The sequence below is a fragment of the Emys orbicularis genome, chromosome 3 (assembly GCF_028017835.1).
Source record: "Emys orbicularis isolate rEmyOrb1 chromosome 3, rEmyOrb1.hap1, whole genome shotgun sequence".
NCBI lineage: Eukaryota > Metazoa > Chordata > Testudines > Emydidae > Emys > Emys orbicularis.
Window position 1 is genome coordinate 167,680,979 of NC_088685.1, and position 14,473 is coordinate 167,695,451.

Below are 14,473 nucleotides of genomic sequence, written 5' to 3' on the forward strand. Positions count from 1 at the left end.
TTCCAATATATCATTAGCATAGACCAGTGGTTGTATTCAGATGATATTATTAGTAGAAATGTTTTTCTGATGTCTTTTGAGTAGTTTGCAATAATAAGACATTATTTTCTTCTTCTTTTTTCAAACAGGGAATCCAAAAAACTAGGTTTACCAAAAAGCTCACCAAAAAGAACACAACCATAAAAGGCAGTACATAGTTATTAGTGATTAACCTAAAAATAAGAAAATGAATAGGAATACCTTATTATAATCTACCTTACATTAATTTTATTTTTAAAAGGCATCATTGGAATTAATTTCCCAGCCAAAATTATAATCTGTGACTGTTATGTGATGTAAATACCCCACCACCTTCTTTGAATGATGGTCTCTATTTGTATTCCACTGTGGGCTTACGCATGCTCACCATGTGCCCAGAGCTGGAGAGTTTGAAAGTAGTGTCCATTGGCCCACATATGCACCCTGGCTCACCTTGTGCCTCCAATTGAGGGGATAAAGAATAAGGTGGTCTGACTGCCTCTCCCGTTCCTTCTCACCGCCAGATGGTCTGGGTCGGAACCTTAAGTGTCCACAGTTTCGGCTTCTTTCTACAAAATAAGAATTATCTAGTTTGTAAATAGTTCAATAGTTTTAATAGTTTTACTGTTTAGCATTAGATTAGTCTCCCAGGGGGACACCTCCCTCCCCTGTACCACATTCGAGTAGTGGACTATGCCCAGGACTCTGGGCTTCAAACTTTGTGCTTCTTGCCCACGATCCTTCTTGGTCAGTGACGACCACAGGCACTGCCTGTACTACCTTGGGGAAGCTCACATCACAGCAAGGTGCAGTTTCTGCCAATCGTTCCCCAGTTGCACCTGAGAAAGGTGGGAATTTCGTCTCTGAAAATACCTCATGGAGAAGGCCATGAGGCCCCAGTTGGATCCAGGCCAGGGAACATCCCTTGTACATTGGCCTGATTCAGCAAGGAATGCGCCTCCTGCTGCGAAGTCCAACTCTGTTATGGGAGAATCTACCCCCACAGGCTTCTCATGAGTATGAAACTAAGTCTTCCTCAAAGTCCACGTCAAAGAAGTCGGACTCAACTGTAAGCAAGCCTACCAGCTCGGCCTATGAGGACTTAGGATGTACTAAGTCTCAGGGACAAGAAAGAGACTAAGTCTCATGACAAGAACACCCATAAGCATTGGGCTCCATCGGTACTGGACAGTTTTCTGGCAGTACCGTCGTCCCCAGCTCCTTCTAAACCCTGGGATTTGTCAGCACCGATGAAGTCTGATAACTGCCAACTTCAGATACCACCCTCCTCATAGGTTCTGACCACCTGGACAAGCAGAACCCCTCTCACACTGGAAGATCTGAATCTGTTGCTGCCTCACAGGACATTTTTGCTCTCCCAGATCCGGAATCCCCTACTCCATCAGTTCCCTCCGTTTCGAGGAGATAATATCACCTCCAAGGTACTTGACTGCTGGAAGGAGCTTATCACCCGTCCTATACACAGAATACATCTCCCCTCCAACAGAATCAGTGATACCGCTACTGGAACCAGAATCAGCCTTCTCCTCATCAGGAGATTCTGAGTCATCTGATAAACCATTCTTCTTTTACTCTACATATCCTTCACCACCCAAAAGACCCACACAGGTTTGGGACCAACCTCTGCCTCATCTAACCAGGAGCCGCTGGTACCTTATGCAATGACCACCTATCGACCCTTCCTACTGGCCATATTGGGGACCTTGGGATCAGTACCCCTCTGCAGAGTTGATCCAATTTGCCAGGGAGTTACCCTTGCCTCCCCTCCAAGGGGATGCTCAGATCTGCCCCCAGATCCAACAGTTCCACCGGAACCAGCAAGATTGCCATCATCATCCCCAGACGAAGAAGTGAATTCTATGTCCCTTCCTCCCTCTCCTCCCACCCCACTCCCAGCGATGACTTTAAGCCAGGCCTGCACAACTTGTAAAGCGGCAAGGGCCATATTACTCCAAAGAAAACAGCTGAGGGCTGAACCCCTCCCCCCCAGCGCCGCCGCAACACCACCACCCCCAGCCCCCCCCGAAACACAACACCCCTCCCCCACACACACACACACATCGGTTCATTGAGGGTCAAATCCCAACGAGCCTTTATAGACCCCAGGGGCCAGCCGTGCCCAGGGGCTGCTCCCCAGACCAGGTTCCCCCCCCGCCCCCTGAACTCCCCTGGAGGGTGCACAGCTCCTCCGCGAGCCCTCCCCTCCACACCCCACCCCGGCGGTCCCCACCCCAAGCCCACTCACTGACATTGCCGGGCTTGGGCTGCTGCAGCAGCTTGGCAGGGAGGAGCTGCCTTCCGGAGGCACCAGAGAGCCAGAGCATCCCGCTTGCAGCAGCAGCGAGCCCCAGCCATGGAGGAGCCGGCGCGGTGCAGGGGGGCAGCAGCCCTACAAAGGCGGCGGCACGGCTAGTGGGGAGCAGCCACTCCCCCCCGTCCTCCTGCCCAGGCTGCGGCCCGGCGCCCCCCCCCCCCCCCGGGGGCTCCTGCAAGCTGCAGCGGATGCATGTGGGCGCCAGCCCCCCATGCGCCCCCTAGCTGCCCCCTCCATGTTCGGGCTCTGTGGCTCCCGGGAGTGTGAGCCACCACCGCCGCTGCCCCTCCCGGAGCAGGCTCAGGGCCCCGCGCCCCGGCGACTCACATGCCCGGGAGCCGCAAAGCCCGAACATGGCGAGGGGGGCGCACGGGGGCTGCCGACCGCATGCATCTGCTGCAGCCTGCAGGAGCCCTGGGGGGCGGGGGTGCCAGGCCGCAGCCTGGTCAGGAGGGGCGGGGGGGCGCAGCTGCTCCCCGCTAGCGGTGCCACCGCCTTTGCAGGGCTGCTGCCCCCCTGTGCCACGCCGGCTCCTCCATGGCTGGGGCTCGCCGCCCCTGCAAGCCGACGCTCTGGCTCTCCAGTGCCTCCAGAAGGCGGCTCCTCCCTGCCAAGCCAGGGCACCGCTTTTTTAGGGTTACCATTTTTCAACAATCAAATAAAAGGACGGGGGGAGAGCGTCCCCCTCCCCCCGAGCCCTGCCCCCATCCACTCCCTCCCACTTCCCACCCCCCTCAGAACCTCCAAACCCCCCCTGCTCCTTGTCCCCTGACTGCCCCCTGCTGAGACCCCCCCACCCTAACTGCCCCCCTAGGACCCTACCCCCTACCTGTCCCCTGGCTGCCCCAACCCTTATCCACACCCCCGCCCCCAGACAGACCCCTGGGACTCCCACGCCCCATCCAACCACTCCCCGCCCCATGACAACCCACCCCCCGAACTCCTGACCCATCCAACCTTCCTCCTGGTCCCTGACTGCCCCCCGGGACTCCCCTTACCACCATGCGCTCCACATGGAGCTAAACCAAACAAGCTGCGGAGCACACAACCTCTCCCCCGCAGAGTGCTGCGATGCTGAGGCGGGGGAGGGAGGGAGCGGGGGAGGGACTCTGCCTGCTGAAGGCCAATGGGAGCAGCTAAATCAGGCCCAGATGCCCAATGAGCCGCGCCGCACTCTGCGTGAGGAGAAGGGAGGGGAGGGAGGAAAAATCCTGGACGCCCCCAACCACTGGGCGCCCTAGGTGACTGCCTAGTTCACCGGCCCTAGCGGTTGCACCGGCCCTGGGCAAACCCGACAGCCCCACCCCGCCGCTTGCCCGCGCGCCGCACAGTGAGCCCACGCGGACCGCATGTTGTGCAGGCCTGCTTTAAGCAGTTCTAGGACCTCTGCAGAGTTGCTGGAGAGCTTCAGATTCCCCTCGAGGCGATCCAAGACTCCCAGCACAAACTCCTAGACATCCTGCATGCTTCCAGACGCAACAGAATAGTTTTCCCTGTTAATGAAGCCATACTGGATCCAGCTAGGACACTTTGGCACACTACTCCCACCTGTGCTTCTACTCCCAAAGGGGCGGAGAAGCATTATTATGTGCCAGCCAAGGTTGCAGAATTTTTGTTTTCTCTCCCTGTCCCCAATTCACTGGTGGTCCATGCTGCTTCTAAAAGGGCTAGACAGCAACATCCCCAGTCTACTCCTGCTGACAGAGAGCAAACGCCTGGATCTTCTGGGAAGAAAGGTTCTCTCATCATCCAGCCTCCAGTACAGGATAGCCAATTACCAGGCTCTACTGGCTAAATAGGATTTCCTGAACTACACCACGTTTGCAGAGTTTAATGACAGCCTTCCCCAACAGTACAGAGCTAGTTTTCAAGCTCTGGTAGATGAAGGCAAACTGATAGCCAGGACCGCCTTCCAATCTGCAGTCGATGCTGCTTATACCTCTTCTAGAGCTATGGCTTCTCCCTTCATCATGCACGGGGAGTCATGGCTTCATGCATCATTAGGGAGATCCCATTATATCATCAAGGTCATGGTTATGTTGGTAGAGATAATTCCATCTTTAGAAAAGGGCATGTGGTTCATGGCTCTAGATATGAAGGATGCTTACTTTCATGTACAGACAGTCTCTCAGATTCATAGTAGGCTCTGACCATTTTTAGCACAGAGTATTCCCCTTCAGAATAGTGACTGCCCCTGGAATCTTTACCAAGATATCCTCAATAGTAGCGGTCCACATCCGATGTCATGCTCTCAATGTCTTCCCCGACCTCCACAATTGTCTTCATGTTGCCAAGTTCTGCCAGGAAGCTTATGCATCAACTTCTATTATGCTGCACCTTCTCCCTTCACTGGGAGTTAGCATAAACATGGAAAAATCTGTTCTCACACCCACGCAATCTCTGGATTTCAGCAAAGCAACCTTAAATTCTATCCACACAAGAGCATACCTGTCCAAGGACAGGTTCCAGACCATGAACAAAATCATAGTTCACGTCACAAGCAAGCCTCAATTATCGCTCAAAACATGTTTGTGTCTCTCCTGGCTTACGTGGCCTCATGCACCTACGTCGTCACATTAGCAAGACTCCATCTTTGTTGCCTTCAAACTTGGCTGCAGTCGGTATACTCCCCAAGCCATCATTCCATGAACCTCATGGTGACAGTTCCGGCCAAGATACTGTCTTCCCTGCTGTGGTGGACAAATTCTCATCAAGTATGGGTATCCCTTTTCTCCCTTCCTCTCTGAACAGGATTATTATTATGGATGCATCCCTGTTAGGTTGGGGAGCTCCCATGAACAGCCACACAGCACAAGGAACCTGGATGTCTTCAGAGGCCAGGATGCACATCAATATTCTGGAGTTGCAAGCAGTACAGAAGGCATGCAGGTCCTTTCTTCCGTGCTCACCATGTCCTTATAATGTCAGATAACATTACGACGATCTTTGACATCAACAAGCAGGGAAGGAGCAAGATTCCCCTTCCTCTGCGCAGAAGCAGTCAGTCTCTGGAATTGGTGTATCAGCAATCAAATCAATCTATCTGCAACCTACCTGCCAATGAAGCAAAATGTGCTTACAGATTCCCTCCGAAGGCCATTAAGAGTGGGAGCTCCCTCACTCAGTAGTGCGCAATATTTTTAATCTATGGGGAACCCCAACAAGGGATCGTTTGCTTCTCAAGCAAAGAAGAAATGCACCACATATTGCTCCAGAGGAGAACTAGGTCACCACTCTCAGGGTGTTGCTCTGCTTCTTACTTGGTCTTATCAGTTCAACTGTGCCTTCCCTCCGCTACTGCTCCTGCAATATGAGTTCTGTGCAACATGAGTATTGTGCAAAATCTGGCAGGACAAAGCAAGATTCATCCTGATTGCCCCCTTCTGGCCAGACAGTTCTGGTTTCCTAACCTCCTATGCATGTCATCACGACCACCAATCATCCTTCTAACGTTCCCCAAGCTCCTGACCCAGTGGAATGGCAAGATCAGGCACCCCGATCCACATCCACTCCACTTCTCAGGGCTTGGTATTTGGGTGGGCATCATCCTTAGAACATTCATGCTCCAAAGTTGTATGAGACATTCTCTCTAATAGTAGAAAGGACTCTACTAGAAAATGTTACCTAGCTAAATGGAAGTGCTTCTCTTTTTGGACACAACAAGGAGGTGTTCTCCCAGAGATTACAGATATTCCTCTCATCTTGGACTATATCCTATTTCTGAAAACACCAGGTTTGTCTATCAGCTCCTTGCGAGTCCACTTCATGGCGATCAGCACATACCAGCTACATTCTCACGGCTACTCTGTCTTCACACATCCGCTGATCAACAGATTCTGTAAAGGCCTAATAAGAACCTTCCCACCTACTCAGAACCCTGTTCCTCTGTGAGCCCTGAACCTTATTCTCTCAGTACTCACAAGACCCCCTCCTTCCTTTCAGCCTTTGGCTACTTGCTCCATGTCTCTCATTTCAGCGAAGGTCACTTTTCTTGTAGCCATTACCTCAGTGAGAAGGGTTGGTGAAATTGAAGTGCCGTCATATCTTCTATACACTATATTCCATAAGGATTCGGTTTCTTTATGTCTACACCCCAAATTCACCCCAAAGTAGTTTTGGAATTTCATCTTAACCCAATCCATTCACTTTCCTGTGTTCTTCCCAAAATCACACGCTTCCACAGAGGAACGAAGACTCCACTCTCTTGATGTTCAGTGAGCCTTGGGTTTCTACCTACAGAAAACAAATCCCTGAGACTGTTTGTTGCCATAACAGAAAGAGTCAGAGGGCATGTCATCTCCATCCAGAGAATCTCCAAATGGATCTCTAGCTGCATTCTCCTCTGCTGTCAGCTTTCAAATCCCACCCTGCAGTCCCCACAATGGGGTAAGAGCTCATTCCACTAGAGTGAAGCAACAATTATGGCATCTTGTCAGGAGGTACCCCTCCTGGACATATGTAAAGCGGCCATGTGAGGCTTCGTTCACATATTTGCAAGACATTATGCCCTAGTGCAGGACTCTTTTGCTGATGCCTTTTTGGGACGGTGGTACTCCACTCAGCCCTACTGCCTATATCCTCACACCCTTCTCCTACTTAGGTATTGCTTGCCAATCACTAATAGTGGAATACAATACGGACCATCACTCGAAGAAGAGGTGGTTACTTACCTGTAACTGGAGGTACTTTGAAATGTGTGGTCCCAATCTATATTCCACTACCTGCCCCCCTTCCCCTCTGCTTCGAATCTTATCAAGTAGTTGGTCCATCCCACCCTTTATCCCCTCGTTCAGAGGCATGAGGTGAGCCAGAGTTCAGGCGTGGACCAACAGACACTATTTTCAAATTCTCCGGCTCTGGGCACACAGTGCACATGCGTAACCCCACAGTGAAATACAGATAGGGACCACATATCACAAAGAACCTCCAGTTACAGATAAGTAACCTCCTCTTAGGGTATGTCTACACTACGAGAGTAGTTCGATTTTACTTAAATCGAATATGTGGAATCGATATTACAAAGTCGAACGTGTGTGTCCACACTAAGGACAGTAATTCGACTTTGTGAGTCCACACTAACGGGGCAAGCGTCGACATTGGAAGCGGTGCACTGTGGGCAGCTATCCCACAGTTCCCGCAGTCCCCGCTGCCCATTGGAATTCTGGGTCGAGCCCCCAATGCCTTCTGGGGAAAAAAATGTGTCGAGGGTGGTTTTGGGTAACTGTCGTCATCCAACCGTCACCACCGCCCTCTCTCCCTGAAAGCGCCGGCGGGAAATCAGTTTGCGCACTTTTCTGGTCAGTGACAGCCCGAACGCCACAGCACTGCGAGCATGGAGCCCGCTGCGACCATCGCTGCAGTTATGGCCGTTGTCATCACCTCACAGCTTATCATCCACCTTTCCCAGAGGCAGATGCTGAGAAATCGGGCGAGGAGGCTACGGCAGCGCGGTGAGGACCTGAAGTCTGAGAGTGGCACAGACCTGTCACAAAGCACGGGACCCCGCGCCGAGGACATCATGGTGGCAATGGGTCATGTTGATGTTGTGGAACGGCGATTCTGAGCCCGGGAAACAAGCACGGACTGGTGGGACCGCATAGTGCTGCAGGTCTGGGATGAATCACAGTGGCTGCGAAACTTTCGCATGCATAAGGGAACTTTCCTTGAACTTTGTGAGTTGCTGTCCCCTGCCCTGAAGCGCAAGGACACCCGGATGCGAGCAGCCCTGACTGTCCAGAAGCGAGTGGCCATAGCCCTCTGGAAGCTTGCAACGCCGGACAGCTACCGGTCAGTCGCGAACCACTTTGGCGTGGGCAAATCTACCGTGGGGGTTGTTGTGATGCAAGTAGCCAACGCAATCGTTGAGCTACTGCTCTCAAAGGTAGTGACCCTGGGAAACGTGGAGGTCATCATAGATGGCTTCGCCGCGATGGGATTCCCAAACTGCGGTGGGGCTATAGATGGAACTCACATCCCTATCCTGGGACCGGACCACCAGGCCAGCCAGTACATTAACCGAAAGGGCTACTTTTCAATGGTGCTGCAAGCACTGGTGGACCATAGGGGACGTTTTACAAACATCAACGTCGGATGGCCGGGCAAGGTTCATGACGCTCGTGTTTTCAGGAACTCTGGTCTGTTTAGACGGCTGCAGGAAGGTATTTACTTCCCGGACCACAAAATAACTCTTGGGGATGTGGAGATGCCTATAGTCATCCTCGGGGACCCAGCCTACCCGCTAATGCCCTGGCTCATGAAGCCCTATACAGGCGCCCTGGACACTGAAAAAGAACTCTTCAACTACCGGCTGAGCAAGTGCAGAATGGTGGTGGAGTGTGCTTTTGTCCGTCTCAAGGGGAGATGGAGAAGCTTACTGACTCGCTCTGATCTCAGCGAAACCAATATCCCCATTGTTATTGCAGCTTGCTGTGTGCTCCACAATCTCTGTGAGAGCAAGGGGGAGACCTTTATGGCGGGGTGGGAGGTTGAGGCAAATAGCCTGGCTGCTGATTACGCCCAGCCAGACAGCCGGGCGATTAGAAGAGCCCAGCGGGACGCGCTGTGCATCCGGGAGGCTTTGAAAGCTAGGTTCCTGAGTGAGCAGGGTAACCTGTGACTATTAAGTTTGTTTACAGAGAAGCTGAACCTGCCCCCGTTTCTTTACCCAGTAAATGTTCACTATCCTCTCCAGTTACATACCCCGTTTACCCCGTTCCCCCCCTTCCAACACACGTTTAAAAATAAAATCACTTGAAATTTGTTAATGAACACCGTTTTCTTTATTACTGTTTTCGCGGGAAAGTGTTGAACCTGGGACGCAGACTGTGGTGGGGAGCGGGTGTAGTCTAGTGATGCAAAGGACGCTTCTAAACTCCAGGAATGACAGGCTCCGCACTGGTGGACTGGTTGTTTCAACGGAGCCTGCCACCCCTCCTGTTCGGGACTCTGTGTATGGGGGCTATGTGACTTTGTGGCAGGGGGAGGACGGTTACAGATCCCCTGCTGCATGGCTCTGTGATCCAGGATAAGGACCGCTGCATAAGATCTCTAACCGCCCTCCCCCGCCACAAAGTCACATAGCCCCCCCCCCCCCCCCCCAGAACATGAAAACCACCTCCCAGACTGACCAGGGTAACTAGTGAATGCAATGTGTGTGTGCCCTGCTGCTGAACCTGCCCCCGCGTCTGTACCCTGGTAAAGGTGACTGTCCTGTCCAATTACCAACCCCCTTCCCCCCCTTCAAACAGACTCTCCTCTAAAAGAACATGATGGAAACAGTAATTAACAGAAACCTATTTTTTATTAGCAACTACACATGAAACTGGGGGATGAAACTGGGACGGGGGCTTGGGTGAGGCGGGAAGGAAAGGACTTATCAAATTTTGGGGAATGAGAGCCTTCTGGTACTTGAGCAGTCTGCAGGGGTGGAGTGAGAGTTTTCACGGACTCTGCAGCCCCTCCTTCTTGGGACTTTGGGTGAGGGGGGTATGGGACTTTGTGGCGGGGGAGGGCGGTTAGAGACTGCAGCCGGGCTCTGTCCTCCTGCCTCCGGTCCTGCAGAACATCCACAAGGCGCCGGAGCGTGTCCGTTTGCTCCCTCATTAGTCCAAGCAGCGTTTGAGTCGCCTGCTGGTCTTCCTGCCGCCACCTCTCCTCCCGTTCCATGTGTGATCGGTGGATTTGGGACAAGTTCTCCCTCCACTGGGTCTGCTGGGCTGCCTGGGCTCGGGAGCAGCCCATAAGTTCCGAGAACATGTCCTCCCGTGTCCTCTTCTTCCTACGCCTAATCTGCGCTAGCCTCTGGGACTGTGATGCCAGGGTATTTCGGGAGACAGTCGCAGCTGTGGGATGGGAAAAAGGGAGTGAATTCCTCAGAAAGATAAATTTTTGGTTGAACAAAGAACATAGTCTTTCTCTGTGAACAAGACCATGCACAGCACCTATCACATGTGCACTCAGGACAAGGTCAAATTTTCGGCCTTCGCATTCAGTGCCTGGGGTCTTGCAGTGCAGATCAGACAAGCGGGACAGGACAGCGGAATTTGGGTAACAGGCTGACATGGTAAGCCGTAGACTTGTGGCTGCTTAAAACTTTAATAATAGCACTGGCCTCCTTTCACGTTCAAAGCAATGCTCCTAGCGTTGGCCAGTTCCTGCTGCCAGCAATCCGGCAAGCATGAACTCTGCCCCGTCCCACCCCCTCGCGGCTGTCCCAGGGAAAGATCCCTGTATGCTGCCCCTCTCCCGCCTCCACCGCGTGGCTGTAAACCGCCGGTTACAGTTCTGTAAAGGAACAGGCAAGCAGTTCCAATACTAACATTCCCCTACCTAATTCAAAGCAGGTCACCATGAGCGACATCACTCTGATGAGGATTTCAGAGACCGAGAAAGAAAGGATGCTTCGGGAAAGCCTGCAAAGACCAGGGCCGTATGCCGCCATGCTCTGCAAGGCTATGATCCCCGAGTACTTGCTTGTCTCCTGGCGCGGAAACGTTTCCTACCACGGAGGACCCAATAAGGCCGCTCTCCCCAGGAACCTGATGCAAAGGCTTTCCAATTACCTCCAGGAGAGCTTCGTGGAGATGTCCCAGGAGGATTTCTGCTCTATCCCCGGACATATGGACCGGATTTTACTGTAGCTGCACTGGCAGGGACTAAACAGTAGAGCGCCTAGGGCAAAACAATCATGCTAAACCGAACATTGTTAGATTTTTTTTCAGTAGTTACACTGCCAAGGACTGAAACGTGAAGCGCCTAGGGCAAAGTAATCATGAAAAATCCATTGTTAATATTGTTAATATTCCTGTTCTGTTAAAAATAAATGTTTACATGTTTAAAACACTTACTGACTGATCCTTCCCCTGATTCTGTGTCCGGGTTAACGCCTGGGGACGGTTGGTAGGGGATCTCTGTAAGGGTGATGAAGAGATCCTGGCTGTCGGGGAAATCAGCGTTGTAAGCGCTGTCGACTGCCTCGTCCTCCTCATCTCCTTCCTCATCTTCCCCGTCCGCTAACATCTCCGAGGAACCGGCCATCGACAATATCCCATCCTCAGAGTCCACGGTCAGTGGTGGGGTAGTGGTGGCGGCCGCACCTAGGATGGAATGTAGTGCCTCGTAGAAACGGCATGTCTGGGGCTGGGATCCGGAGCGTCCGTTTGCCTCTTTGGTCTTCTGGTAGCCTTGTCTCAGCTCCTTGATTTTCACGCGGCACTGCGTTGCATCCCGGCTGTATCGTCTCTCTGCCATGGCTTTAGAGATCTTCTCGTAGATCTTTGCATTCCATCTTTTCGATCGCAGCTCGGAAAGCACGGACTCATCGCCCCACACAGCGATCAGATCCAAGACTTCCCGATCAGTCCATGCTGGGGCCCTCTTTCTATTCTGAGATTGCACGGCCATCTCTGCTGGAGAGCTCTGCATCGTTGCCAGTGCTGCTGAGCTCGCCACGATGTCCAAACAGGAAATGAGATTCAAACTGCCCAGACAGGAAAAGGAATTCAAATTTTCCCGGGGCTTTTCCTGTGTGGCTGGTCAGAGCATCCGAGCTCGGACTGCTGTCCAGAGCGTCAACAGAGTGGTGCACTGTGGGATAGCTCCCGGAGCTATTACCGTCGATTTCCATCCACACCTAGCCTAATTCGACATGGCCATGTCGAATTTAGCGCTACTCCCCTCGTTGGGGAGGAGTACAGAAGTCGAATTTAAGAGACCTCTATGTCAAACTAAATAGCTTCGTGGTGTGGACGGGTGCAGAGTTAATTCGATGTAACGGTGCTAAATTCGACATAAACTCCTAGTGTAGACCAGGCCTTAGTGTTTGGGTAAACACAACAGTTCCTGATAGTTATGCTAGCAGGAAAGGGGTTTTTTACCTCTAAATATGGGGCCTCACTGTTGATTTTTGCTATTTATGAATAGAAGTAACTTGTATTCATGGACTCCTGCACAGCTTGGGCTGAGAAGGCTCTGACCTTTCTTCTATTATGTTAACTCACACATGCGTGCATTCTCTCTCTCTCTCTTTTCACACACCCTCCCCTCCACCTGTTCTATGAGTGCAAATTCAGTCTCTCACTGTCCAGTTCCTTGCTTTTTTTCTCTCTCCACTATAAAAGTAGAAAAAGTAGCTGGGGTATTATTGATTTATATTACAATGGCCACTTGATCACCATATTTGAGGACAGGAAGGAATTCTCCCCCCCCCCCTTCCCCCCGGTCAGATTGGCAGACACCGTGGAGGTTTTTTCACCTTCCTCTGCAGCATGAGGCATGGGTCACTTGCAGGTTTAAACTAATGTAAATGGTGGATTCTCTGTAACTTGAAGTCTTTAAACCATGATTTGAGGACTTCAATAACTCAGCCAGAGGTTACAGGTCTATTACAGGGTGGGTTAAGTTCTGAGGCCTGCAATGGGCAGGAGGTCAGACTAGATGATCACAATGGTCCCTTCTGACCTTAAAATCTGAGTCTATGAGCCAGTCATGATCAGGGCCCATTGTGCTAGATGCTATGGTACAGGCTTTCAGGGTTTACTACAGAACACTCAGTCTTCCCAAGCAATCCCACAGTATGCAGCATATTCAGTACTTTCAGAGTGTCAAACGAACCGGGCATTTGAAGACAATACAAAAATTTCCAGGGACACTACTTTTCCTGCAAATCCATTAACCGAACTGTATTTAGAGGGGTTCTGAGGTTGCTCTACCTGGGTTTGGAGAGAGTTCAATTTAAAACTGTTATACTGTTAAACTATATTTAAATTAACCCTTTTAGAAATCAGAGTGGACAAGACATTAAATTATTCACTGTTTAGCGGCCCATAAACAGGGTTAGAAATAACTAGTATTGTTTTTCAGTTAGTGATCCATTTAATTCTGTGAAGACACAGTTTACATTTTAGCAATATGTTTGATTCAACACCCAATGTCTGGTAACATGACTGAATACCTTCTACAGATTCCTACACTGCTGCTTCCACTGATAGACTGACTTGAGTCTTCAAGAATCTTCTTGTGTCCTGTGTAGCTTCTGGCGGGAGAATCCATGGCCTGTCATTACTTAGTAACTGCAGCAATGTGAGAAATCTGAGCATGGTGATGGAGATGTTCAAAAATAGGAGTTTTTAAGTAAACATGGCCTGAGGAACTTTTCCATTGAGTACTTCAAGGGTTCATTTTGAAAACACACTCTTTTTGATTATACAATATTGCCATTCGCAGCTAGAACAGTACAACCACATTTACAAAGAGTGTGGTGGTGTTTCTATGTATTATTTTAATGCATTGAACTATGTTTCTGTCAAGGCTGATTCCCCACTCTGGCACTTCGAGTGCAGAAGGTGAGGGCCCGCAAGGATTTTAAAAATTAATACTTGCCACTCCAGGCTTGTATTAAACTCCCAAGGTTACAGCTTTTCTCTGACCTTGGCTTGGTAAACGCTGCCACCACCCAAATGCAAACCCCTTTTTCAGATCCCAGGAAGGCGCACTTGGGAATTCCTTCCTGTGGGGTACCCTCAAGTCCTTTCACCCCCATCTCCCCCTCCGGGGAAGAGCTGAGAAAGAAAACAAAGGAAATTAGCTGTTGCCACCAGCTAATTTAACAACATGTGCACAAACCTCTTAGGACACCAAAAATCTAATCCTGTTCTTAAAAAAGGTAAATTTTATTAAAAACAAAAAGAAAATACATCTGGAACTTAGGTTTTTGCTAGATTTTAAAAGAGCAATTCCAAAAATTAAGCACCCAAAATAGCTTTCTTGGGGGTTCAGCTTAAAGGTTACAAACAAACAAACAAACAAGCATCTGGGGTTAGCACAGAGGAGTCCACAGAAAATAAAAGAAATAAATCTAATTGCATCTTTCTAGACATTTCCTAATCTACTTACATATTTGGGTAGTTCTAAGTATAATCTGATGATTTCCATACCTGGCAAAAAGCTTTTTACAGCATAGTCATAGCCCTGACTTTGCTCTGTTCCCCTCTCTCTGGAGAACAACACAGAACACAAAGGGAAAGCTTTTTTCACAATTTTAAAAAGTTCTAGCCTTCCCATTGGCTCTTTTGGTCAGGTGCCCACTCCCTTTTCTTTACCTGGGGGACTTTTTAACCCTTT

The 14,473-nt window shown here is 50.6% G+C and overlaps 1 protein-coding gene across 2 annotated transcripts in view; it reads left to right on the forward strand.

Moving 5' to 3' along the window:
* Positions 1–14,473, forward strand: part of GPATCH2 (G-patch domain containing 2) — a 181,921-nt gene that overhangs the window by 129,045 nt on the left and 38,403 nt on the right. The gene's annotated exons all lie outside the window — the stretch shown is intronic.